This window comes from Thermobia domestica, chromosome 15, assembly GCF_964235325.1.
Source record: "Thermobia domestica chromosome 15, izTheDome1.hap1.1, whole genome shotgun sequence".
NCBI lineage: Eukaryota > Metazoa > Arthropoda > Insecta > Zygentoma > Lepismatidae > Thermobia > Thermobia domestica.
The window spans coordinates 115,074,278-115,101,595 of NC_137468.1; the positions used below are offsets into that span (position 1 = coordinate 115,074,278).

The window sequence follows — 27,318 nt, forward strand, 5'->3', positions numbered from 1 at the left end:
CAGTAAATTAAAAAGAAAATAATTTTCTATAGGTTCCAACCCTGCCACCGTTATTCCCAAAATAAATTTTACCAAACAGAAAGAACTTTTGTCGCTGACTATACAACAAGACCTACGGTTTAAAGTAGAATCTATACCATCGGCGGAGTATGACGTAGGAAAGAACTTTTACCATCAATGCTAGGAGAGAGAAAGAGATAACACATAGAGGAAAGAAGAGAAGGGAGCGAGTTTGATAAAATGAAATAAAACAAGTGTTGGCAGTGTTCAGTTAGTCAAGAATCCGCGAGTAGTATATTTATAAAACGATCGACTACATTTTACTTGTTTGTCACTATTGTCTTCTATCAGTGTTATGCATGTTGTCCTCTCCTTGCTCTCTGTGGGTGGTTTAATGAGAACCCGAGCAGCAAACTGTGACATCACGGAGCATTCAGTTGGGAAAGACTGCACTAGACTAACGTTGAGAGCAATATGATTAAAGTATGCATTATTCAGAAAACCACTATAGCCCGTTGCCATGTTATTCGTCCATCATATTTCCCAACAACAGTGATTATAGGCAAGAAATACCATGGCTTACCGATTTGTATCAAAATAAGCAGTCCTATGAAAATTGTTGTCCTACTAGTCAAAAATGACCTGAAGAAACAAAATTTTAAAATTACATAGAACTTAATTATTATGAGTGTCAGTTAAGTCCAAAAAAGTAGTTGGTGATCTTCATTCATGTATTAAGAAAACTTGGAATAAGCAAGTGTGTACTGACATTAGCATGCTATATGAAGTAGGTATGATATTTTGCTCTGACGTAATACTATGTTTTCCAGTTCGACTTCTGTCCGCGTTGTTTGCTGTTTGCTGAAAACGTTTAGTGGAGTGAATTTCAGTTTGGAAACTATTTGGCGAATAGAAAAGCCGGCTTTATGAAGCGCAATGACTCCAGCGCGTGTCTTTATATTTAAGATTTTAGCTCTGCCCATGGTTTCTAACAATCACAGTAACAAAGGTTCAGAAAAGGTTACAATATATATAACAAACACTGTGCAAGACGTCACCGCAGTGTGTCTTATAATACTATTCACTAATAAGGCACACGTACGACAATTATATTCTGTTAAAAATAATTAGTTATTTAGATCAAGCAAAGTTATTTCATGATCATGCTATTTTTATTTAAATACAATATTTCAATAATCTTTCTTTTCTACTAGACGTAAATATCAATTACAAAAGCGAAGGACATGAAGTATTCTCCAGAGATATTACAGAGCCTTACACAAAAATATTATTCCGAATTGGTAGTTTTCCCTAGCGAAAATTTATTGATTAGTATATTTAAATGTAAGTTCAAGCGCCTGTCCGCAAACTTTTTACCGGCAGTATACCCTAGGTGTATATATAGGGTTTATAGGAAAGAGGAAGAGATTGACATTGTTTAAACACACTAACTCCTATTAAAATTCTAATAATGATACATGGGCCTACTTGTTTATTTCAGAGCTCTCGTGGAGCTGTTTGGTTATGGTGCCTACGATCCGCTTTCGATTCCTGATGGTGTCTTAAACGTTTTTGTTGTATTTATGTTTTTTGTCGTGATGACAAGTGGGGAAACTACTATATGGGTTGAGAATGTCAGAAGTAATTAAGTTCAGAGTTAATGCGCTGTCCGCATCAATCAGTTTGAGCATATGTCAGATGGTAGTCATTTGCAGATGGTTACTAGTAATTATTACTTGAATATTTTGGGATGCAAATAACAAACTGCTATTATCTCTGTAAATATTATTCTATATTATTAAATATTATTCTAATAAGGCAATATAAACATTATCTTTATTTTGAACTTTGGCTTGAGTTTAGAACCAAGGAAATCCTCATGAAAGCTCAATTCTCTTTGACATCTGAACAAGACTGGCATTACTCTTTCTTTCTGGGCTGCAGGTCAACTAAGCTGACTTTTTACTTGATTTTTGCTATATATATATATATATATATATATATATATATATATATATATATATATATATATATATATATATATATGTGTGTGTGTGTGTGTATGTGAACATAAACTTGAATTAAATTTAATGGCTCAATGGCTCAATTTATAACTTCCTTTCACCGTATTTTATAAATATTTTCCTCTGCAATGAAAAGGAATAGAACTTAGTTGTTATATTTTTGGTATTACTGAATATTTTCGAATGAATATACAATTTTTTTACATTTAGAAAATCTTCGCCTTTGTATATTTTTTTCTTCTTTCTTTATGCTTTAGTGGGACTGTTTCCATCAGGCGTAGAATTTTCAAGAAGCGGAAAACTTTTGCGCAAAGATTAGCATTTACACACTCGTCGTGGGAAAAATAAGAAAAAGGGCTTTGAAATTACTAAAAGAAGAAGCAAGTGAAATGGGTATAGTTTAACTCTTCTACCCGTCTCCTTTCCGCCCCTCTACTTACCAAAGAACACTCTACGGAGAAAAAGAGAACTAATTAATTTCTTTTAAGATTCTCTAAGGACATTTACCGTCTTCAAAGTTACCGTTTTCTCGTAATTGGACGCGAAATTTTACATTCTTTCTATTTTTTAAAACTAAAAAAAATCACATTTCCATGGCCCCTGTTATACAAGCAAAAATAATTATGTTAATAAAGAAGAGAGTACTATGTGCACATAAAAGTGATCTCAGCAGAAACAGTGAATTAGGGCGATTAATACCGGTAATTCTAAAGCTTATGTTTTTGTTTCAAAAGGATGCTGTACATGAAGATATATATATATATATATATATATATATATATATATATATATATATATATATATATATATATATATATATATATATATACATTATAGTAATAAATCTAAATTAACAATATTTTCTTTCTAAAATTTATAGTTATAGCACTATGTCTGTTCTTATATACTTATTTCTGTTCTCCCCAAGGATGACGCTGTGATATCCCCTCCTCTTCCGAATTTTGATTTGCTTGGTACTATCATCATAACAAGTATTCGGTAATTATTAATTGGCCACTTCTCGCAAATTTAGTCACATGCATGTACTACAGCCTACGATTTATTTTGTTCTAGCGTCAATTACCCCCTTTGCTGCGTTAAAATAAGAAAATTAGTAATAGATGTTCCGTTGGTCAGCCACTTTTTACTAATACTGAAGCGCTTTCTGATGTCGGTCATTTTCGATAATTTTTATATAGATCCCTCTTCCTCCCCAAATTGCGGGGTTGAATTTGAAATTAAACGGCATCGGAAGGGTCACTGTTCTTCTTAGCGACCTCAAAAACTATGGATTCGGCACTAATATCGGCCATTTTCGATCATTTTTATATATCTTCCTCCTCCTATAACTTGCACCATCAAAATGAAATGATAAAAACCATTCCAGACCCGAACCTCATCTATGTTGAAAATTTGATCGAGATTGGTCACGTGGTTCAAAAATTTTTAAGTCACAAACTTAGTCACTTTCATTTTTATGTATATAGATAGATATCGAACACAACAGGTAAACAGCTATTGATAATGGGTTAGTTGAGTTGGAATTGAGCGTCCCTCTGGGTACGTAAAGAGTTTAAGGTGAAATACGGACCACCATAATGCGCTCAAAATGTTTAAGGATACTTTACAGGGAATCAAACTCGGAACTTCGTGTGCTAAAGGTGCACGCGCTAGCCACTAGATCAGCGGTGAGGGCACCTATTGATAATGTTCAGCAGTACACATATATGGTCATAATTCATAAATATTCTTTTATGTGTTAAATTATACCTAAGTATACTTAAATTATTATTTTACATGTGCATCAGATATTCATACCTACATATTTGGACAGTATTATACACAGTGGACATTCTTTGAATAGGCGATAAACTTAATATATATATATGCACTGAGTTCACGAAATATTAGTAACCGCGAGCATATTTTCTTATTTGGAACATGTTGGAAGAGTTCAGATAGAAGTAATATTGGTGAATCTATCGCATTGTGTATAAGATTATTTAAAAAAAGTAGATAATAAAAAAATAACAAAAGAAAAATAAGATCGTTGTTTTAAGAGAATGCAGTAAATAATTCTTTATAAGTGCAACGTATTTTTCATATGGAGGATAGATTCCTTTATCCATATATTATGTTATATAACGTATGAATTTTGGATTGAATTGACACTAATTGGTGTACGAATTTTTGTGCACTAAAATTTCAGAAAGTTTGATTCTGTAATTTCGAATGTGCATGTGTTGCACATAAAACTTCATAGCTCACTATTGTTCTTGAATTCACTTCCAAGCTTCATTACAAATTCGAGATTTCCGTAAGCATCATTTAATCTCTTTTTCTTCAACGTAAGAGTCACTTTCTTTAAAGTCGTTCATGACTTATAATATTTCGCTTCCTCTTTTTCCTTCTGTTATACTTTCTATTAAACTCCTAGAAAGATATCTTCTTCTTAGACAATGTCCTAATCAGTTCCTTTTCCTCCCTCTAAAATTTGATAGATAATTTCTGTACCCAAATGTCATTGACGATTAGATTTCATCACAATCAAATTAACAATTAAACATTTGTTGGACGATGATTACAGGGAAATCTCTAGTTTTGCGTCCTACGATTATGACTTATAAGGCCGAAGAATACCGAGTGATTAATGACAGTGAATGATTATGAAAGGATTGGTGGAGTGAGAATGTGAGAAGGAATCGGAGGATCTCGATAGAACCCACGGGTACGATGTTGTACACCACAAACTTATTTTTTTACTGAAAACGATATTAAATTCACCTTATGAATTATACCATTTGTTACTTATTCTCAATATAAGGCTAGGGGGCGCGGCGGCTCAGTGGTAAAGCGTTCACTTCCGGTGCTTGGGGTCCCTGGTTCGATCCCAGATCGCGCCGTGTGGACTTTGTGGTGGACAAACACCGTGCTCGTGGGTTTTCTCGGGGTTCTCCCGTTTCCTCCCACTTTCTTCATTCCACCATTTTATTCATCTCTGATCATCACCGTCTTCTTTAGCCTAACCGGCATAACCGTGGGACGTAAAACTTAAAGATTTCATTTCATTTTTCAATATAAGGCTCTCAGAATATATATGGAGACAAATTTTCCCAATTTTCCCTGTTCAAGTACGTTATAGGCCCCAATATATATCACCTCTGGAAAGCTTGTTTTATACTGAAGAGAATGAACTATAAACCATGACTTTTCAATGAACAGTGTTGATGCAATAGCTATTTCATTGTGAGTCTACGATTTTCTTTATACTAACAGGGTTAATGGGCTCCAGGGACTTACTCCATTGTCCATGACACCTAATTTTATTTTAATGAACATATCTTTGTTACGTGTATCGAATAGACTAGGTTTGATTCGGATGTCCGGATAACAGGTTCGTTCCTTGTGAGTAATAATTTGTTCTTAAGTTCTCATCGTTGAATGTTTATTTTTCATGTATCTATTTGTTTTAATTTTCCCGGGCTCCAAATGGAGTTTTTATTTTGCCCTTGCTCTCATTCACCCTCAGTTCATTATACAATGACCATCACTGCTCTAAATAATTAGCCAATTTTTATTACTAATCTCGACTGTTATCTTGTAGAATAGCTACCTAACTAAGCGACATAGAATTACATTTTTTACAAAATCAACATAATCATACATTTGTTATTATTTTATTAGTGTTATTCTGTTTCCATGTAGAACAATGGTTATCCTACATACTGGTGTTGTCCCTAGACGAGAAATAAGATTTTCGCGTCTCGGTTTCATAAATTTTGTGGAAGTCCCGTCTCGATTTTCGAAGAATTCATTCTAGTTTGCTCTCTATTCTGAGAAAGCCTTCCTCTCTCGTTTATTTTGTAAATTTGTGTATAAAGTTTGCCTAGTCCCCCCCCCCCCTAATTTCATCTAAAACTATCGTAATCCTTCCGCATCACGAGAGGTCCAGGAAGGATGTGATATAACAACATTTAAGCCATATATTGTGTAATGACTTGTGTTTATTTAAACGTTGACAAATGCTCTTCATTATACTTGTATAATCACTTTATAAATTTATACATTTTTATACTATGAATCATGTGACACTAAAACATTGTTTGATATTTGAGATTTCCGTGAACTAGTGTTGCCCACGAGACTCAAGAGCCATTTCGAATCTTGTCTCGATCTTTGTCTCGAAAACAAGACAGAAATTGTTACTCTTCTAATCTTCACTCGAATTTGAAAATATACATCTCTTCTCATGGACAACACTATTACCTATCTTTTCTTTGCGTGGTTACGGATTCGATTTCTGAAAGGTACACAGAATTTTCAGTGTTGATCAAGTAACTTGAGACAATTGGGAAGCTACTTCAATTACGAAATAGCGAACCAAAGCCAGAAGTAGCTTAATAAACCTATGTACTGACCACATACCACTCAAGGAAGACAGTCTAGCCAGCCATAGCCCACCGCGGGTTTATTATTATTATTATTATTATTATTATTATTATTATTATTATTATTATTATTATTATTATTATTATTATTATTTCTGTCTAATAATAAATTAGTTCTGTTTAATTAATACGATATTCTGTAAATAGTTTAATTTTCTCTCAGAGTCTGGAATTCGTTGCAGGACTTCTTTTTTTTCTTATATTACCATGTCAAATTAAATTGCTTAAGACACTACTGACCACAGCAGTAAATGCTAATAAGATTTCTTTTTCTTTCTTTCTTTTTTTTAAACAGAGTTTCATTGATTCTGTTCCTTGTCGGTCTTCTATTTGTTTTTAGTTTTGATTCTTCATACTTTTCTTTTTCGTGATCTCTCACAATCTTAAAAATTTTGGTATAGTAGGTGCTACCACCTAGGGAGCGGAGTAAGAACTTAAAAGCTTTGCTGGGCATGAATCAATAAAAAGATTTCGATTTGGACGGGCAACGAAAGTAGGAGGGAGAAAAGGAGGGTGAGTGAGCTGGAGAATGAGGGCGGCTAGAATAGGAGGGGGGAAACAGAAATGAACGAAAGTGGAGGGAGGAGGGAGTCCGTCAAACACCGAATCCCGCATCTTCTTCAGCACTTCTTTTCAATAGTAGTCGGTGATCTTTTTTCCAATATGGCGCCCACTGCAAGGTTAAAAGAAAAGCATAGTTCCGTTTTTTTTTGTTTCAAAATTAGTATTTTAAAGTTATTTTGTTATTCGAAGAATGAAAAATACTATGCCAAAAAATCTTCTCGTGATTTAATTTAATAAGCCTAATCAAATTATATTTTTCTTTTATTATTTAGGTAATTTGAAAGTTTTGTATAATCTGTTTCCACGTTTTAAAATTTATAATCTCAGATCTCTTTAAATTATAGTCCCAAATTTGGTGGTTCTAATTATATTATTTAAAAATTTCTCGCAATATTTCAGTAATATAATAAACTGCATATTTGTTTATTGAATCCGCTTCCGAGCTCTGTATAATTTCTTTCGATGTTTTAGTATTTGTAATGATAAACTTCATTACATTACAGCCTCAACGTTTGACATTTGCTGTCCCGTCAACCTATTACGAGACACTTAACTTTTCTTTTTTTAAATGCACATTTAGTTAGTTTCTTTGTGTATTTGTATTTTTTTCAATCATTAAGAACTTAAAAAATAGTGATAAATTTAGTTTGTTTTTAAACTAGCAATTATTAATCAAACTTAATCGATTCCAGTTTATGATCTATAAATACACTGATATACTATTTACACTCTAGAAAGTCTTATTTATGCAAATAAGATCGCATCTAGTGTTGTTGGCGAATTTTGTCCGTTGTATTGAAATTTTTGGTAGTTTACGTAAGTATGTGGGATTTAAGATCTTAAAACAATTCTTAAGCTATTGCTTTTGAATAATTTCTATGTACAAAACCTATTATTATATGTGTTTAGCTTTTATGTATTATTTACTTATTTTACTTGAAATATTCTCTCTTACGATGGGAACGAGAAGCGGAGGGAGCATTAATGTTAAGTTGCATGCTAAAAACATAGATTTAGATTAAAGTTTTTGAACCACGATCTAAACCTTCGTCTTTCGACCACATTTGCTTTCTGCCTAGCGATGAAAAAAAGAAATAAAACTGGTGAAAATCTTACTTTTATCTTATTATTTTTTGTAATTCGAAGTGCAGGTTACGTAATGCATATACACATTACATCAATTATAGTTCAACTATTACCATGCTTTAAAATACATATTTTAAGAAGACGCAGTTAAGATTTTTTTAATTGTGTCTTTTCGAACTAACGGCAAAACATACAATAATATCAAACAAAATTTTCAATATGCCTAGCGTTCGAAAAGAATTACAGAATAAAATGATCCATTATCTTCGTTTTTATTTTTATTTTTTTAATTTAATTTAATTTAATTTAATTTTTTTGCTATATAGCCTAATTTGACGACTCATCAATTATGACGATATTCAAAGAGGGTTTACTGAAAGACATTTACTTCTTATATATATATATATATATATATATATATATATATATATATATATATATATATATATATATATATATAGCGCATTAAGGTAGTGATACTCAATTTTCGAGGCTGTTTCTGATTAAGCCGAAATTTTGAAAATTGTAAGAAAAACTAGGTACTATTTCTTTAACCTTTTGAGGAAATTTTATTTTAAAAAAAGAGCGTTTGAGAGATATTTAGTATATTTTGCGTAACAATAGTTTTGGATATTCTACGAGAACATAAATGAGTGTATTCTGTACATTCTTATATGTGCATTCTCTATTAAGAATATAGTAAAATCTGTCAAAATTCCCTCTTACGATTCCTTTCGAAGCAAGTCATCTTAAAGGAACTAAAAATTAATAGTCTATTATTATTATTATTATTATTATTATTATTATTATTATTATTATTATTATTATTATTAATAATAATAATAATAATAATAATAATAATAATAATAATAATGTGGCGTCTGGTTCGGTGTTAATGATTTATGATCGTAATTAATCATTCAATGCTAGCATTACCGTAATTCGGTCAATCTGGGTTCGATGATAGCGAACCAGACAACCAGCTAAATAAATACACTTAGCATATATCATTAAATAGTTTATTCTCGATTATCGTGACAATTAGATTAGTAAACAACTTAGGGCTTTGCATGGGCAGTGTTTCTACTATCTATCTTCCTATTTCATTCGTAAAGTGTTGGATTTATAGTTTAAGCTTAAGTTAATTTAATTGGCTTTAGTTGAAGCTAAAGATCGTTCGGTTTTATTATTAATTGCTTAACTTAGACATCTCAAGAGAAACTACTAACCTGGTTGCTGTTGAAGTACTTCGGTCTTGGTATGGAAGTGTCCAGATTATAATCACTAAGAATATACAGACTTGGATGTCGAATCGCGGGATCTTTCCGAAACGGAGTTTAGTCGAGACTGTCCTCCTCGAGCTCTACCTGCAGGTCGAAAACTACCTTCCGTATTTCTTGCAATCCTCTGAATTCCTATCAATGCAATTACCTCGTAGGTGACTTCCTTGTAGCAAGACTTCCTTATATCTGACTCTGAATTTTTACCATATTTCCTGGTTGCGACGTCTATAGAGCAATGTGCGTATACACGGAAGTCTGGTTTTTAAGCAACTCAAGAGATTCTTAAGTCGATGTCCTTATACACTTATACTATTTGACCTGCCAATTATTAATGTATCCACCACAATAATAATAATAATAATAATAATAATAATAATAATAATAATAATAATAATAATAATAATAATAATAATAATAATGTCCCAAAGTTAAGTCTAACAATTCTTTTCTTTAAAATCCTAAATGGCAAAATCAGAAATGAAATAATCTTTATACATTCAACTCCACTTAACTATGAAAGTTACTAGAAATCATGATTTGTTTCTACAATTCATAATGAGCTATACATTGACGCCCGATATTTTTAAGAGTATTGTACGGACACTATACTAATCATTATTCATCGAAGAAAACTTCTTTCTTCTCCGGAAACGTAAAGAACAAATTTGTGATGTGGTAAGGTAAGGATTGTTCCAAGGAAGCAAAAATCTTATAAGAATTTTGGGAAGAAGTTAGAATATGTGAGATACACGTTAGAAAATGTAATGGAAAGTATTTAGGGGATTCAGTGAAAAATACTACAGTTATTGGACGATATTAAATGCTTGACTGTAAAGTAAGGCAAAGCAGTTAACTGAAGTTCATAACGTAAAAAAACCTCTCAATTTGCGGACGAAATTAGTAGTATATCTGACATTTAATGATGATTAATGAATAATGCTAATCATTAATGCTGATAATTAATGATTAATGCTAAAGGAGACTGATGATTAATGAAAATAAATGATTGTGAAATAATTTGTGGAATGAGAATGTGGGAGGGAATGAGAAAACCCAGAGAAAACCCGTATATACGATGTTGTCCTCGCAAACTCGCATGACCTAGAATTTAACCAGAGACCCTCGCATCAGAAGTGGACGCTCTACTACTGAGCTACCGTGCCTCCTTGTAGAAGCTCAAAATAAAAGTTTGAGTTTTTTATAATTGTTTTTATTTTAACTTCAATAATAAAAAAGATGTATTAGCTAAAGAAGTATATAACATCCAAGAAGATCTAAGTTCAGAGATTTTACTGTATTTGACATTTGTTTGAAAACAGTACGGAATTCTTAGTCGTTATTCGAAAGAAGAAAAGAAATATTCTGTAAGATCTCCAATTTTCGCACAAAGGAACGTAGAGAAGCATTTTTATTTTTTGCGTAAAGAAATAGTAATTTAAGAAAATTTCACTAAAGAAAAGAGGAAAAAACAAAAAAAAAAAAAAAAAAGGAAAAAGTTGAAAACATATTCTCTTTTCCTGTCCTATGAAGACCGACATCTTGTTTTTGAAAAAGATAAAGGAAAGAATTATTCATTTGCCATTTTAAGACAAAAAGAGCGGATAAAGAAGTATCTTCAGGTGTCTTGTGATTTATTCTACGTAAAGGTACTTAAGTCTCTCTTCTTACTTTTTTAATTTTAATTTTTATTTTCCGTATCTCTTTCTGCCTTTTCGTTTTTCTTTTCTTTTAATCTTTCTTTTGCTCATTGCTGCTTTTTCTTTTAACTTGACTGTTGAAGCTGTTCCCTTTTTAGATGTCGGCTACTTAGCCGAGAAGAAATATTAATTTCAAGCAAATGGGAAAGCTAAGTTCTTTTCCATGTTACCTCCAATGGATTCACCTTTAAATATTAAGAAGGCTAAAAGCCGTAACGTTTCTTAATATGGACTTTCATTTCTTGTTATATGGCACTTTAATTCCATGTTGACTCTTTAGGAATTTTGTTTATCTTGCGTTGTTGGTTTTTATCCAGGTAATTACAGCAAGTTTCTAGTGCACTAGACTCATATAGCTGCTTATTTTATCTCTTGTCCCTTCCCTTCTGCACTATAGCTACAACACTGCATTCAACCGCAATCACCACTACTTTTCTTTCCCTCTTTTCCACATTTTTTTGTATATTTAAATGTTGAGGTTTGTAGTATTCGCTCTCTTCCTCTTTTTACATACCTTTCCATTGTGTAAAACTTCACTTTTAATTTGAACGAACGCAAGGGGGAATAGAACATATGTGAAATAAAGCTTGGACGAATGTTTGCTAATAAGTGTGTGTTCTTGTTCATTTGTACCTCTCTTCACCTTTAAAAATAAAGTAATACTGCAAAAGAATGCACTACTTAGTTGTAAATGTTCACTATTTATAATCTCTAGCTTTTACTTGTGATAATGTAAAACTTTAATATGAAATATTTATAGTTAAAATTGTACGTATTTTCAAATAGGTATATTAATTTTTCATTTTCAAATATAGTAGTAGGTAATGAACCAAAACAATCATGGATTTCTTCTGTTTAACATAGAATTTTCAGAAAAAGATCTGCATTTTCACCGTTAGAACTCAAGAATTAGTGCACAATAGATGTATAATTTAACCTTTTCATAGTGGAAAAATACGTATATTTATTAATGTAATGTTGCATTTTAAAATGTTGATAATGAAGAAAAATAAAGGATTTTCAAGAAAATTTCTTATTGCCTCTTACATATAACAGGTTGTGAATCGCATTGAAACGAATGAACCGAATATCTTTCATGTTTAACTGAATGATTGACCAAAGTCAGTTCGGTGCCCACTTATCACAAAATAGCTAAATGAGGTCAGTAGGCCAGTAGAGCAATGGTAGTAGGGAAAGATATATGGAAGACCAGAACTGAAATGAGGGAGTAGGTTATGCATTAGGATATGTAGGTAGCACGTATGCAAAAATTGAGTAATTATTTAGAGCTTCACTATATACTCATATCATTTATATTCAACCATACAAGTCGATTATTTTCTTGTTTTCTTTATCGTCCTAGACATAGAATTTTTTCGTCCTAGACATAGAATATCACTTTCTGAACTTAGTAAAATTAAAAAACCTGGTAGTACAAGGCAATTATTTGTATTCAGATTGGTCCATTTGTTCTAAAGATAAATATTAGTTATTATTTTAAATATTAGCTATTGGAACAAAATAATTATTAGAATAATTGTCGGAACAATATATTTGAATAATGAAGTATTATACCAATATTTAAATAGTTACTCAAATTATTTTAAGAGCTGTTAATTTGCTCTTTTACTGTCAACTGGTGATACCAGTGTATAATTCATGTTAGAATATTTCTTTTAAAGATCGTTTGCATGAGTCGATGTATTACAAGATATTTATCGTCCTAGACATAGAATATCACTTTCTGAACTTAGTAAAATTAAAAAACCTGGTAGTACAATTGCTACTGGGAGAGGTTGCATCAAATATTAGAATTACATATCTAACAAATGATATTGCTTGATAGTGACTTTGATTATCGCGTTTCCTGATTTATCGCAATTTGTCATATCAACATTCCAATTGTTATGCTTCAAATTCGAACTTTTGTAGTTGAGAGATATAGCTGCGAAATCTGCAACCAAAATTGCATTTAGTTTGAGACTTCAGTCTTTAGGTAGCGCTCTTGTAGCACTTCGTTTTTATCCGACAAGCAGTAATACAAATGAGGTAGAAAATCCATATATATATATATATATATTAAAGAAACTCTAAATGAATATGTATTTTTACTTAATATGTTTAAAATGTTAACATGTTTTCCCCGATCATCGCCGATTCGATTACTGTGGTATGTTTTGTGGCAACAACAATCACAATAATCGACTTATTCATTTATGTAGTACTGTGTATGCACTGTGAGTGCTATTGTAAACAAAATTTGAGTTTTCATATTTCATAATTATCACACTATTTAATGCATCCGTTTTAAGTTGTGGAAGCTAGAAAATATCTTCATTTTTCCATTTCAAGGAAAGATTGAAAGTTTTACTTTCTCTATCCTACAAGTATTAAGAGTCATGACTGGCATTCCTGTCAATTTAAAAGTCCCAAGGGCCTCTGCTCATTAATTCTACTTTTTATCTGGCAAGTGGAACACTGTTTACTTATGAAAATGCATGATAAACGTTGCAAACAATGCGTAAATTTTCTTCTTCCGTTTTATGTAATAGATTTTTGCAACTAATCTTTAGCTGTGGGAAGCCTCCTCAATTTCTTCCGTAACTGGGCCGAAACACAAAAAGAGAGAGAAAGAAAACAGCGCTTACTGAACGCATCTCAAAATGCTACTTTGTGCAGTACGAACAAGTACGTCCTCTTTAAAACGCTGTAGAGATTAAAATTGCTTTTATGCTTTTGCGTGTGTCATCTGTGCCGCAGCATGTCTCAGTTATGAGAGGGAAAGTTATAACCCATATAGCCAGACAGTAAATTAAGTTTAAAAGTGTGTTTTGAGAGCTATATTTGTTTACAAGAGAGGTAGCGTTTTTTAAAAAAGTAATGGAATATGATGGTTTATGTTCGAGAAGGGTCATCATTAAAAAGGGAAGAAAATTGCATTAAATAAATATCACGTTAATTTTATCATTTTGTTTTTGCATAAAAAATTCGTTACAAGAACAAAATAAAATGCAACGTCTTAATTAAAGAATTTGAAGTTTGTGTATTCAATTATAATTTACGATCCTGTTTGAATTCACATTAATTTCATGATTAAGTTGCTGAAAATATATGCAGTGGGAATATTATTTAATTTTTCAATTACCACGTAAATAAAGATCTCTTAAAAACGACACGCAATCGTACGAGTGCGCACGTAGTTTTGGAATATATAATAATTGGTCAAACTTAAAGAAAAAATGAAGTTCGAAATCAATGTTTCTCGTCGTTTGACTCCTTGTGGAATGTGTTTCTGATTTCACGTTAAGCTGTTAGTCCATGTCTTATATGAGTCACCCAATTCCAAAACGTCTCTCCTACATTTTTTAAAATGTGCTTTTTCATTATTTGTGATTTGTTAATGCCTATATATAATTTCAGCTAATTTATTTAACTTAATATGTTCATCCAATTATTTTACATTTTACAAAAAAAAAAAGAACTTCTTGCTTATTTCAAGGTTTCGAAATTAAGATTGTACAAACGAAAACTAGATTACCCTAGGACAAAAGATATTTTGAATTTGGCAATTCATATTAACCTTATTGGCGAAGGAGACAACCCAACTTATTAATGATGTGAAAGATTCTGAGTAGGGTAACTTTATTAGTCTACATGAAAATCTATATCCTTTTATTTCAATACATTTAAATACTTTTCAGTTCTTTAAAACGTATTTGTTAGAATAGAAGTAATACACAGTACAATATGTTATAAATGATTCCATTTTTTTAAAGTGTTGATGAATTGCCAATCAATATATACGTCCAGCAATTTCTTTTATCATTTGATGATTTTACTAATAAATACAAGAACTATATATATATATATATATATATATATATATATATATATATATATATATATATATATATATATTGTACTTCTATTCTAATAAATCCGTTTTAAAGAGCTGAAAAGTAATTGCCATTCAATGTATTAAAATATAATGCATATAAATTTTTCATGTAATAACACATCCTATTCAGAATTGGACGGTGTTATACATCAATTGACCAAGTGCCATTTTGCGATTTTCGAGATTTTTACATCAGTGAGAAGCAAACAATGTAAATAATGTTTTAAAAGAATGGTTTGAAACCATACTATTTATTTAAATATTCAGGAAAAACTATTCGACCAAGCGCCAAGTACTGGTTCATAATGTGAACTTTTTTTTTAATTTCCTTTAATATCTCAGAACCATATTTTGGCGCTTGGTCAATTGATGCATAACACCGTCCACTTTTCTTTAAGCTCATTAAGATGTTGGGTTGTATGAGTTGGTTACCAATAAAGTTATATCAGTTGGTCAAATCCAAAACATCTCTTGTCCACTTCCCTAATTTTAGAAAAATCAAGTTTGTTTTTTACACTCTTAATGTTGACACCTTGAAATAAGCAAAATAAGTTTTGTAAAATGTAAAATAAATAGATGAATATATATTAAAAGAACGTACGCGATCTTGACTAAACTTGACATGAAGATAGATCTTAACTTGCTAGTATCTGACTGACATATTTCTCTGTTTATGTATTTGATTGTCGACTTATGAACCATCAAATTGGAATCTGAACTTCGTTAAATTTTGGGAAAAAAAAAGACCTAATTGGTATTTAGAGGAAGTAGGGGAAAGTGTATGTAAAAAACAACTGGTAATAATTTGAGGTTAAACGTTTCGAAAATGAGAGAAAATAAAATAATACATAATTAAAGTTTGTAGGTAAAAGGTGCCGCGTCCGTCCACAATTCATCAGTACAGAGCATGGGTTTGGCTACAGACGGACATATATATATATATATATATATATATATATATATATATATATATATATACATATCCTATATACCTAGGTATATGCAGAAAGGTGACCGCAGTTAATCATCTCTAATTGAAGACTTCCCCAGAACAGATTTCTTGTGGCGCCATTAACAGACAGGTCATAACATTGAAATTTGACGGGTAAATCGAGGATGCTAGTTCCGAATTCGAAGTTTGTGTTTCAATAACATTTTCGTTCTCGAAATACACTCGAGTTCTCCTTTCTTCCCCCCAAATAGATTCCATGCAACGTCACTGGCAGACAGGTCACGTCATTGAAACAGCCAGGCTTTTCGACAGTAATGATTGTGAATCGAAAGACCACTTGTTAATAGCTTTTTCCTTTCTCGAAGTAAAAAGCATTACAGATACTTTGTAGACAGACTGAAAGAACATAGAAGTGTATTTTTACTTACAGAGTTACTAGAAATTTGAAACACTGCTCCTAATGTGAAATGTACTTGCACTCTTTTTGTTCACACACTCACACACATCCAAAAAATAAATAAATAAAATAAATAAAACGTTATTAATATTTGAGGTAGTTTTTGCTCAATTTCTCAATGTTTGCTTAAGTTTCTGTGCTCAACATCTGTGTTTAGGTTAGATTTTTGAATAAATCATTTTATCAGTGCAGATAAAACCAGTGGGTCTAGTGCATTTAGCACTGGAAACAGCAGTTACGAGAGGTGGAAAAGAATTATATTAACGTAACAGATCATGTATTCACTTGGTGGGGCTCAGAATTCCCAATCACCATGCCCATCGCTGCGATTGTATACCCTAGATCTTCTGACTACAAGGCGTTCCATTCATTTACGCTAAAATATATTTTAACTACTTATCATTAACTCGAAACACTTGGAAAATACAGAATATGTCCTGAAAATCGACAGTACGATTTACTTTTTTCTAATCAAAATTAAAATCAAACATAACAACGTTTCAAAAAAAATATATAAATATGGTTCGTCTTCCGCCTACTTCCCTCTCTTTTTTCCTCCCAACAAAGATATTGATCATGTTTTCGGAGTTTTCAGAGTCAGGTATTTTCTTGTTAGGCCTAAAATGAACAAATGCATGAAATTAACTAAACATGAGTTAAGTTGATTTTAGTTTAGCGTCCCTTTCAGCAGCGAGGCTATATGAGACGTGGACCTACTGATTAACGTGGAATCCGAACCACATGAGCTCCTGCCGGGAAACGAATCCGGGTAGTTTCATTGTCATTCAGAATTCTCGCATTTGAACCTCACAAAGAGCCATTCTGGTTGATATTTTACAGAAATTTTCTCATTTCTGGGGTTGTGTATAAGAAAAGGGTTGAGGCTGTTTTGTCTCGGAAAGTGTATCTGTTTCTATTGAAAGGACTCTGTCTCGTCACGTATCTCGTCACGAAAATTGTCTCATCTCGTCTTGTGGGGAACCCTATTCAGCGCAAACAAGCAGACTTAAAAATATCCTTAAATATGTAGATTTTGACCGAATTCCTTCTGATTTCCCCTCTCGCCTTATGCTATTATAATTTCTTACACAAAAGTACTCATGGTAACTGAAACTGTAACTTAAGGAATACGTTGATTGAATATAATACCATAATTGAACAATAGAGCTCCCTCTTGGCTGTATGATTATTGTGCGCATGTTCGGCGCGGAGACTTGAATTCGATTCCCAGCGGGAGCTCAAGTGATTCGGATTCCGCGTTGAGCTGTAGGTCTACGTCTGGTAGCCTCGCTGCTGAATGGATGCTAAATTTCAATCCATCCAAACGAATAAATAAATAACTTCGTATATATATATATATATATATATATATATATATATATATATATATATATATATATATATAATGATTAATGATTTATAAACCATAAGAAACTCACGATTCGCCTATATTTTGCTAGAGTATAGAGCTATTAATCACATTCCGGATAATGTATACTTTTATGATCACTTCAATTGATTTTCAACGTTTTCTTTAAACCTATTCTCAAACTTTAAAAAATATATTTTAATAACTACATTATGAAATTTTACTCTGAAATACGTGTATTTTCTTGAAATTTTATAAAGCAAATAATATTATTTAAATCGTTTATTGATTTAAGAAAGTTTCAGTTATGGATGAGAAGCCATTTGACCTGGAAACAAACACTGAACGTTGACGTAGAGTCACATTTTTTTAAAAGGACATATCTGCAGTGTCACCTTAACATGCGTAAAGTCAAGAGTCAATAGGGAATTTGGACGAATATAGTGCTCCAAAATCTTTACATGATATTTTTTGATCTGTTTTCTGTGAAGAGGTCTTGAGAAGTTCGGCACAAATTTTAAAGCTTAAAAGAAGGATTATCGTCAAAATTTCGATTATAATTTCTAAAGAAGTTTGGTTGTTTTAATACTCCATTTGATCACCTTGACAGTAAAAAATCGGAAGGAATATAATGCATTTCTAATACGTCCTTCTTGTTTGGGCAGTTTGTTTTCTAAGTGTTGATGAATTGGGAAATATATTTCTTGACAATAGGAAGCATTATACGTTGCTTTACTAAATAGCATTTTTTTTTTTTAAAGAAGTAAATCTAACGAAATTAAATTGTAGTAGCTATAGGATTTTTTGAAAAAGTAGGGACTTAGCTTAACGAACTAATCATCGTAAATTTTGTTTTCATTGGAAGTTTATAAAGAACATTTATTTCCTCACTGAAAATATCCTTAGCTTTTTCAGTTTGAAAAAGTATTCCTTGAAAAAATTTCAAATACAGAGCAAAAATGTATGAAGTGAGGATTTGGAGGGTTGTACGTTGTCCGTTCAAACCACGATTTTCCTAATGACAATTTTGATTTTACTCATTAGTGTGTCACCAGATCTATTATTATGTAATGTTAATATATTTTTTGGTGAAAAACTCATTCTCTAAATTTTGTATTAAAAAAGTGCTTCAGATAAAGCAGTGTCTTGAGACTACAAAATTTAGATTTAATAGTAAGAAAAAAATATCCGATATAGTAGGTTCGATACGAAGTGTTTGACATTTATTTTAGAATACAAGTACATGAATTATTATTGTTGTTATAAGTCCGTGAGAGGAGTTCTGACTGCAAGAACCTGAGTTACTTGTAATGTGCCCGGCTCATTGCAGACTTGTCTGCTTCGATTATACACATTTTGACTTTCTAGGTCACGTTCCTCTATCTCTTAACTTAGCAACTTTCCAATTTGCTCTTAACGTTAATTCAGCAACAAAAAAATCTGTACTCCACCAGGATTCAAAGCGAGGATACATTGATCAAAGACAAAGCTGCTAACTCTTCTTATCTCAATTGTTTACCTAAATTTGTACTTTTAGAAAGGTGTTGATCAATAATGTTACTAAATTTGAGAATCATTTAATATAGTACAGTAATACAACTACCTTGTACTATTAAACATAAATTCAATAACCCTTTGTTCTACCTCTATTTTATTCTCTTTGGTCCTGCTTTCAATAGTGATAAAAAAGTACGTATTTAAAGAACAGAATTGCACCAAACGGTTGCTAGAATGAGTGTTGTGCAAGCACAATTGTTTGTTGACTCACTTTCAACTGAGTACGGCGTGAACAACGCATCAGTCTACAATGCCATTATCCTCCTTTCTAGGCAGGAGTTTGTTGCTTTGCAATCCAAGTAACTTCTGAATTACCTTACAATGAAGTTCATACCAGAAATTCTCTCACCCAACAAGAATAAAATCAGGACTGTTAAGTATTCTTCTATATGAAAGCACAATACTATTACTACTACTACTACTACTACTACTATAATAATAATAATAATAATAATAATAATAATAATAATAATAATAATAATAATAATAATAAAAACAGAGCCATCATTTGGGACTGCAGGAGGGCAATTATCCCCCTGAGATTGAGAAACGCATGCTTTTTAATAAATTATATAATAATATACCAATAAAAAACGTGAAATTTTTATGTCGGCGAGCAATATTCCCCCCTTCGGCAACACCTGAAATGACGCTACTGAATAATAATAATAATAATAATAATAATAATAATAATAATAATAATAATATACAGAATATCACTCTAATAAGAAATAAAAATGAGATTCACTTAATAGACATGACAATATCAAACATAGCAAACCTGAAGAAAGCATATATAGAGAAAATAGAGTAAATACCTACCCCAAAAGTACTGTACAAGAACAATTAAAATCCAAAAATGTGATAATAATAATTGAAGAACGAAGTCATATAGACAATACTGAAAAGTGTATTGAATATGTGCAAAGTTGTAAAATAATAATAATATTACTGGAAACTCCAGAATAAAGGGAAAAGCAGAAAAACAGTAATATACGTGTACTTAGACGACGCATTTATTATTATACCGCTTGGTCAGATAAGGACTGAAGAAAATATAAAATAATAATAATAATATAAGATGATAATGATTGAGAACAAGAAACGTAATAAAACTTAAAACACTTCTATGAAAATTTCAAATTAAATCTTAAAAAAAGAACAAGTCTTAAGTGCTTACCCGGTTAATACCAATGACTTCTATAGAATTGGAAAATAAAACACTGTAGTAGTAACGGCATTAACAACGAATAATGATGTTTTATAATAAACTAAATTCATTTCTTATGTACATAGTACAATGATATTATCGTAAAAGCGCAATGCTGCTAATTAGAAAATGTGCTCATCGATATTTACCTATAACTACTCCGTTATTAATAGATTATTTTTTAGTTATTTTAATATTTATGACCTAGAAAACAGTCTTACCTGTTTCTCCTATGGGCGATTAGTATGACAGAACTACTCCAGCGCTCAATGCTAATGTTGCTGTAAGAATGACCCCAGTGCGAAAGAGAAAAGGATACTGGCTCTCCAGACTGAATATCAACTTCACATCACCTTCTCTTGAACTAGCCTCCGGTCATGACTTAAAAAAGTAGGAAAAAGGAAGAAGGAAAAGCTGTTTCTCACGCATACGCATCTGGGTACCTACATGCTTAAGGTAGTTACAATTCAATGATGGTTATGGTCATAATTATCATAGTCTCTTATGTCTTTCCTCCCTTTCTTCTATCTACGCAATACGTGTTATTTCTCTCTTTTTCTCTGAAGAGCTGTTTTTGTCCAGTTGTACTAAAAAGGTGCGCGAAGGGGGAAAGGGAAACTATGGACACAAAAACTGGACCTTGGTCTTGTCAAGGTATGGCGATGGTTAGCGAGGGGTGGCATGAGAGCTGGTTGAATAACCGGACAAACAAGATCTAGGTACAGAAGATGTGAAGGGGTTCTGCAAAAGGGGTTGTTAGTGCTTAAGAGTGATGACCAGTAAAAAAGAAAAAAAGATTAAAATCTACCGTTGGAAGAGAAAGAAATATATATGTATATAAAGGGAAAAGAAATTCATGTAAGGGATGGTAGGGGAAAGGGACAGTGTGTACGCATATACTGTTTGAATATGAGGAAGTATGATGGTTATGTATACATATAAAAAAAATCCAGATGGACGACGTACGTGGTGGAAACCGTGTTGGCCAATTGGCAATGGTTTTTACTCTTGGTCTGTCGGCCGGATACTGTGGACACCTAACTTAAAAGGAGACGCGCTGTGAAAAGAAGTGCAAAGAGGATGTGATGTATGAAATAAAAAAAAGAAAGAAAACAAAACAAAACGAAAAAGTTGTTAGTCGAGATACGAAAGGGTCAGCTCTTTATACTAAAGGCATCAAGACTACCACCAGATGCCGCTTTCTTTCACGCTTCTCTTATAGGTAATTGCACAAAGTAATCTCCAGACGTGCCAGATGGTACTTCATGCCAACACAATGCATTCAAAGTACGACACAGGAAAATGAACAATCTTTGCACTACATCGAAAACGTTCGGCTAGAAGGAGTAAGGCTACTGTGATCAGGATAGTTCATTTATTTATAGTTCCCAGCATTTCTCTTTTCATTATGGCAGTTGCGAAAAGTATATAGCTTTGCATGGCACGCTTGGAACATAGCGTTACAGTCCATACAAGGTTATGATCGACCAAATGGCTTTTAGTTAGGTGGTATGTAGTTTCCGTGCAGCTCCGATCAGAGTATACGTGCAGCTCAGATCACTGTTTTTGTACCTTTCTAGACCGAGTTCGTTGTCTATTAATACAAGTAGTTACTCAATTGCCTTATGATCCTGTACTAATACTAATAATTACCGGCCTATACCACAACTCAAACACGGAACAAAGGCAAACTATAGGGTACATACGTGTGACAGTTTATCGGCATACGAAATTGCACTGATGCCAACAAAACCGGCGAATTTAAACGAGTTTTTCCATTTTTCTTTTGTTTTTACTTAGTTTCACCAGGCGAATTGCATAATAGAAATTATAGGGCCAAGTGACTCCTTCCACCCCCCCAAAAAAAAGGTCTTCTTTGTTTTCATCTTTAATATTTCTACTGCAAAATTGCCTCGTATATGCTCAAGTATGAGGTTCTAAACAATAGTCTCAAGAAAAGTGAATAATTTGTTAAGGAAATAGCCAGATTTCTTTCTCGAAATTTCAGTACTGTAGTAAGATTTCTGGTTAGGGTCATAAGGCGTCATATATTCGTTGTACCTGGGTTTGTTCCGTGTCTTGATTTAACGAAGGAATCGAATAAAATAGTTACTGATACTTTCGTGCTAACACAAGTACTATAAATCACAAGGTGCATCAAATAAGATCTAATGTAGTAATAAGTGTGAATAGATACATCTCGTTGTGTAAAATATACCTTTTAGCTTTGAATCTAGCGACATACAGCAGGAGACTAGGAAGTGATGCCCGGAAATATACATGCAAAATAAAATAAGTATTGCATTAATCACTCAATGAAGCACATTTATTACTTTATGAAAAATGTAGTAAAAGTAATCTTGTGACTACATTCCCAGTTGTTTGAGGTTATACTTTGTAATTCTTCCATGAAATATTTTCAGTGCATACATTTTTGAGGAACGTATGCATGAGGTCAAAAACATTTTCTATGTGAGGGTTGTGTTGATATTTACATAGGAAACACTGGGATATTTTCTTGGTGTTTAACGTGTGACTAGTTGTGTTCTTTTCGATTCATCACTAACTACGTAACTGTCATAAGAATCACAAAATTCTTTGCCTTAAAAGCCAAATTTCCGTTATTGGATCCTATCCCTGCCAATCCAATCAATTCGATATTGTTGTTACTCACCTCCATAAGATCTCTGTAAATCCTCCGACTTTTACCTGTTTTATCCAAAATCTCCCTCCCACAGGATTCGCACTTATAACTCTATTCACCCGTTGCTTATTAAGATTACGCTTGTGGAGTTACGAGGGCTGCTGGTAAAGTTTTTGCAAAGAACATGAAAAAAAAGTCGTGAAGTTGTAGAAATGGCTTTGTTATCTTTCAAATTATTCACCTTTAAGGTTCATACATTTTTGCATGCGCTTAAACCAATTCTGAAAGCATTCTATCTACTCTGAGGCTGCTACTTCAGAGACCGCTGTTCGAAATTCAACATCTGCTTCAGGCGACAAAAGTTACTCATAACATATCTTGTTTTTTACGTGTGGGAACAAAATAAAGTCATCAAATTATCAATCAGGTTAGTACAGACAATGAGTAGAGATTTTTAGTGAATAAAAACTGAACAGCAAGGTGTGCTGAGTGGGAACTGGTGTTGTCGTGGTAAAGAATAATGCGACGATTTGGATTTGTTTTACGACATGCCAATTCATTGATGACCTCTGGTAAACAAATTGTTGTACCTAGGTATACCACTCAGCGCTCAGAATTTACAATCCTTCGATCTTCAAAAGCAATGGTTTAAACTGTCCGGTATAACCAAAGAAACAAGCAACGTATAATTTTTATTGGTTTTGGCTCACTTTGAAATACCCAAACAGTGGATTACTTATCTCTCGTATGAATAGATCGAAATTTCGTCCCATGTGGCAATGTAGTACAGAAAATTTGATTTATCTTGATTGAATTTTTTGAGCATTTCTTTATACCAATAGACACGAGCCTATTTTTGAGCTTTGGTGAAGTTATGTAGGATCCAACGGCTTGAAATTTCCGTACGTTCAACTGACCACGCAAAATCGTATGTATTGCTTTAATGTCAATGCTCAAGGATATCTGAAGCTCATGGTATGTCACACACCGATCTCTCTCAATCATTTCTCGTACAGCATTAACATTACTGGCAACAAACAACAGATGCTGTAGGATGACCTCCACGAAATTTATTCTGAGAAATGTGCGACCACGTTGAAATTCGGTAAACCAACTGCACACAGTCCCATTGGATGGTGCTTCACTCCCAAAAGCCAATGAAGTCGCGTTGTTTCGGTGATAAACTACATTTGAAATCATAAAATAACTATTGTCCGAAAGTGATCACGAAAAAAATCCATTTTTCAGACACAACTACTTCAAACTACTACTGATCCCAGCTCGCGCCAAGTGAACTTTGTGGTGGACAAACATCGTGTGCGTGGGTTTCCTCAGGGTTCTCCCGTTTCCTCCCACTTTCTTCATTCCACCTTTTCATTCGTTTCTCATCACTGTCTCCTTTAACCTAGCCGACGTAACTGTGGGACATAAAACTCAAATATTTCATTTTTCTTCAAACTACTGTGAAAAATGAACGAATAGGCTTCAACAAACGACCAAAGCCAATTTAAATGTACACACGTTTATTTTTGTGAATTTTATAATAATGGAACACTATCACCACTGTTAGTAGTATTTTGCAGAAACTTTTCGAGCAACCCTGCTAGTACGTCTGTTATTCCATATGATAACTTGAACGAAAGCAAATTCAATTTTTTGTAATTGATATCTAGAACGACTATCTCGGCTGAGTTCGCTAATTGAATAAATTCGTTATATTTTAATGGGTGACAGTGACTTTAACGACAACTATCTATACCCCATAGATGTAGATTTTGCGTAATTCTATTTACTGGCTTTAGATGAGTTTATTTGTTATTCTAATGTAGGAATGACCGGAACCGGATCCAGGTCTGGAACTGGGTTTTCGGACCCAGGTCTGGAACCGGTTCCTAAGATCCGGTTATGGAACCGGGTTTTCGGATCCGAGTCTAGAACCAGTTCCTGAGATCCGGTTCCGGAACCGGTTCTGAATTTATGTACGATGTCGTCTCGTAAGGAGAAACGTATAAACGTAATCGAACAGTTACTTTTTGTGTGTAAGCTAAACTAATTTTAATTTTTGCAAACTAGTTCTGAAACAAATGATGTAATACAAAATCACTACTGAAAATAAATAGCTCGGACTCATTCCAGCTTTCACTATTCAAGTAATTTTTACTTTTCCTATGCGTATTTAAGTATTTGCGATGAAAAATAACCACAATAATGTATCTACGGACAATTTCAATTCCGTGCAAAATCTAAATACATTGCAATGCAAAGGCAAAATTACAGCTACAGAAAAGAAAAACTAGCTATTTCATTTCTTTTCTTTTTTACGTACGTAGGTGTCACAAGACGAGGCTAGATAGTACTTTCGTGCCGTGATACGAAACAAGATAGAACTTTCCAGGAGAAAAACATACACATTTTGAAACGACATTACACTTTCAGAACACCCTTTTGGAGCAAGTTTCATATTTTGTCTCGTGGACAACATTAGCGTCAAACAACTAGACTGAAAGGTAAATACAAGGGTTATCAGAATACAAATGGGTGAAAATTACAGAAAACTAAACATACATTTTTATTATGAGGGATGACAAAATCTAAGGAAGCAAACGTCTAAAGCTAACGAAACAAAGAAAACCTTGTTGTGCAGAATATGAACGATTTTGCTGAGCTTAAACATGTTTCGTTAAGCTTTCTTGAGTTGATTTTGATTTCAACGTCCCTTTCAACATTGAGGCTATTTGAGACATGGACCTACTGATTAAGGTAGAATCCGAACCACTGAGCTCCTACCAGGAATTGAACCTGTGTCTCTCACACCAAAGGCATGTACGCTAACCGCTTGGCCACGAAGGAGTTCATTAAGCGTTCTTGTTTATTCTATGTTCAAAATCGCTGTTTTATTTTCCACAGTAAGAAGAAATTATATTTGAAATATACAAGACATTTTAATTAGAACTAAAGTTACGTCGGAAACCGAACATATGATTATTCGAGGTCGACTAATGTGGTTTCGCGCTACATAGTTGCTAACTCTCTCGACTTTGGTGCGAGGAGTCCTGGGTTCAATTCCCGGTGGGGACATTTAGTCGAAAAAGTGTAAAAGCTTTTTCAGGCCAGCCATTTTGAATGAGGTTTTCTTGGGGTTTCCTCTGTCACACCAGGCAAATGCCGGGATGGTATCCAACATACAGGTCTTACGCCGCTTCCTTCCTTTCCTTTCCTCGGATAGTATGATCGCCGAGGAACGTCATCCCTCATACATAACGGGCTAAAATGGCCATAGACGCTGAAAGCCCAGAACTATAATTCCTAATTACTAACCTCATGGTTAACTTATGGACATTATTAATCCACTATAAAAATTTGCAATAACGCTGTGGAGCTGTTATGGATTTGGTAGCTTCGAATCATCAAATTTGTTCGGATAACCTGGTCAAACCGGATCTGGAAGCGACCGAACCCAGTGACTCGAACAAAAATGGTGACCCGTGCTATCAGTGTTGCACATCTTAGACCTCTCGATTCAATTGTCCATATGACATGTGATCTGTGCGTAATGTAGCTCAGTGTTAGGTAACTTTCTGCAGCAATCAATTTCTTTATCAAATATCTATTTTTGCACCAACTATATCCTATATCTTTGCCTCAAAATATGGTATTCGAAAACTCTTAAACATTTTTATACATTTTTATTTGTTAAATTTTTATGAAACTCAAATAGTTTTTTTTAATGCAATTAATTTCGGGTAAGGAGACATACTAAAACTAAGATAATTCATTCATAGTTACATGTAAACATTGTTTGTTATGTATAATTACTAAAACGCGACATCAATTTTTTTTTTTTTTTTTTTAATAATTTACATTGTATCAAATTAACCCAACTCTTCGCCTGGCTATTGAGCTTCGACTCTATTCAGTCTCCGTATGATAATCGAGAGTTTCACAATTTATTATATAACTTAAAAACATATATTGCTATATTAAAGAGAAACAGCATGTGAATTTGCTACATTATTATTATACCATATTACGAGATCTACCAACAAAAAATTAATAATACAAATAAAAGTTGCGTCATTGGTAGGATATTGTGTATCACTCTTAGAACTATATGTTTGTCACTTTTCGA

The 27,318-nt window shown here is 32.8% G+C and overlaps 1 long non-coding RNA gene across 4 annotated transcripts in view; it reads right to left on the reverse strand.

Moving 5' to 3' along the window:
* The window catches only part of LOC145671209 (uncharacterized), a 63,851-nt gene extending 42,770 nt beyond the window's left edge, over nucleotides 1–21,081 (reverse strand). For all 4 annotated transcript variants that reach the window (XR_014128471.1, XR_014128470.1, XR_014128472.1 and 1 more), the window contains exon 1: nucleotides 20,767–21,081. This is a non-coding gene — a long non-coding RNA (uncharacterized LOC145671209). The remainder of the gene's footprint in view (nucleotides 1–20,766) is intronic.
* Nucleotides 21,082–27,318: the final 6,237 nt, after the last annotated feature.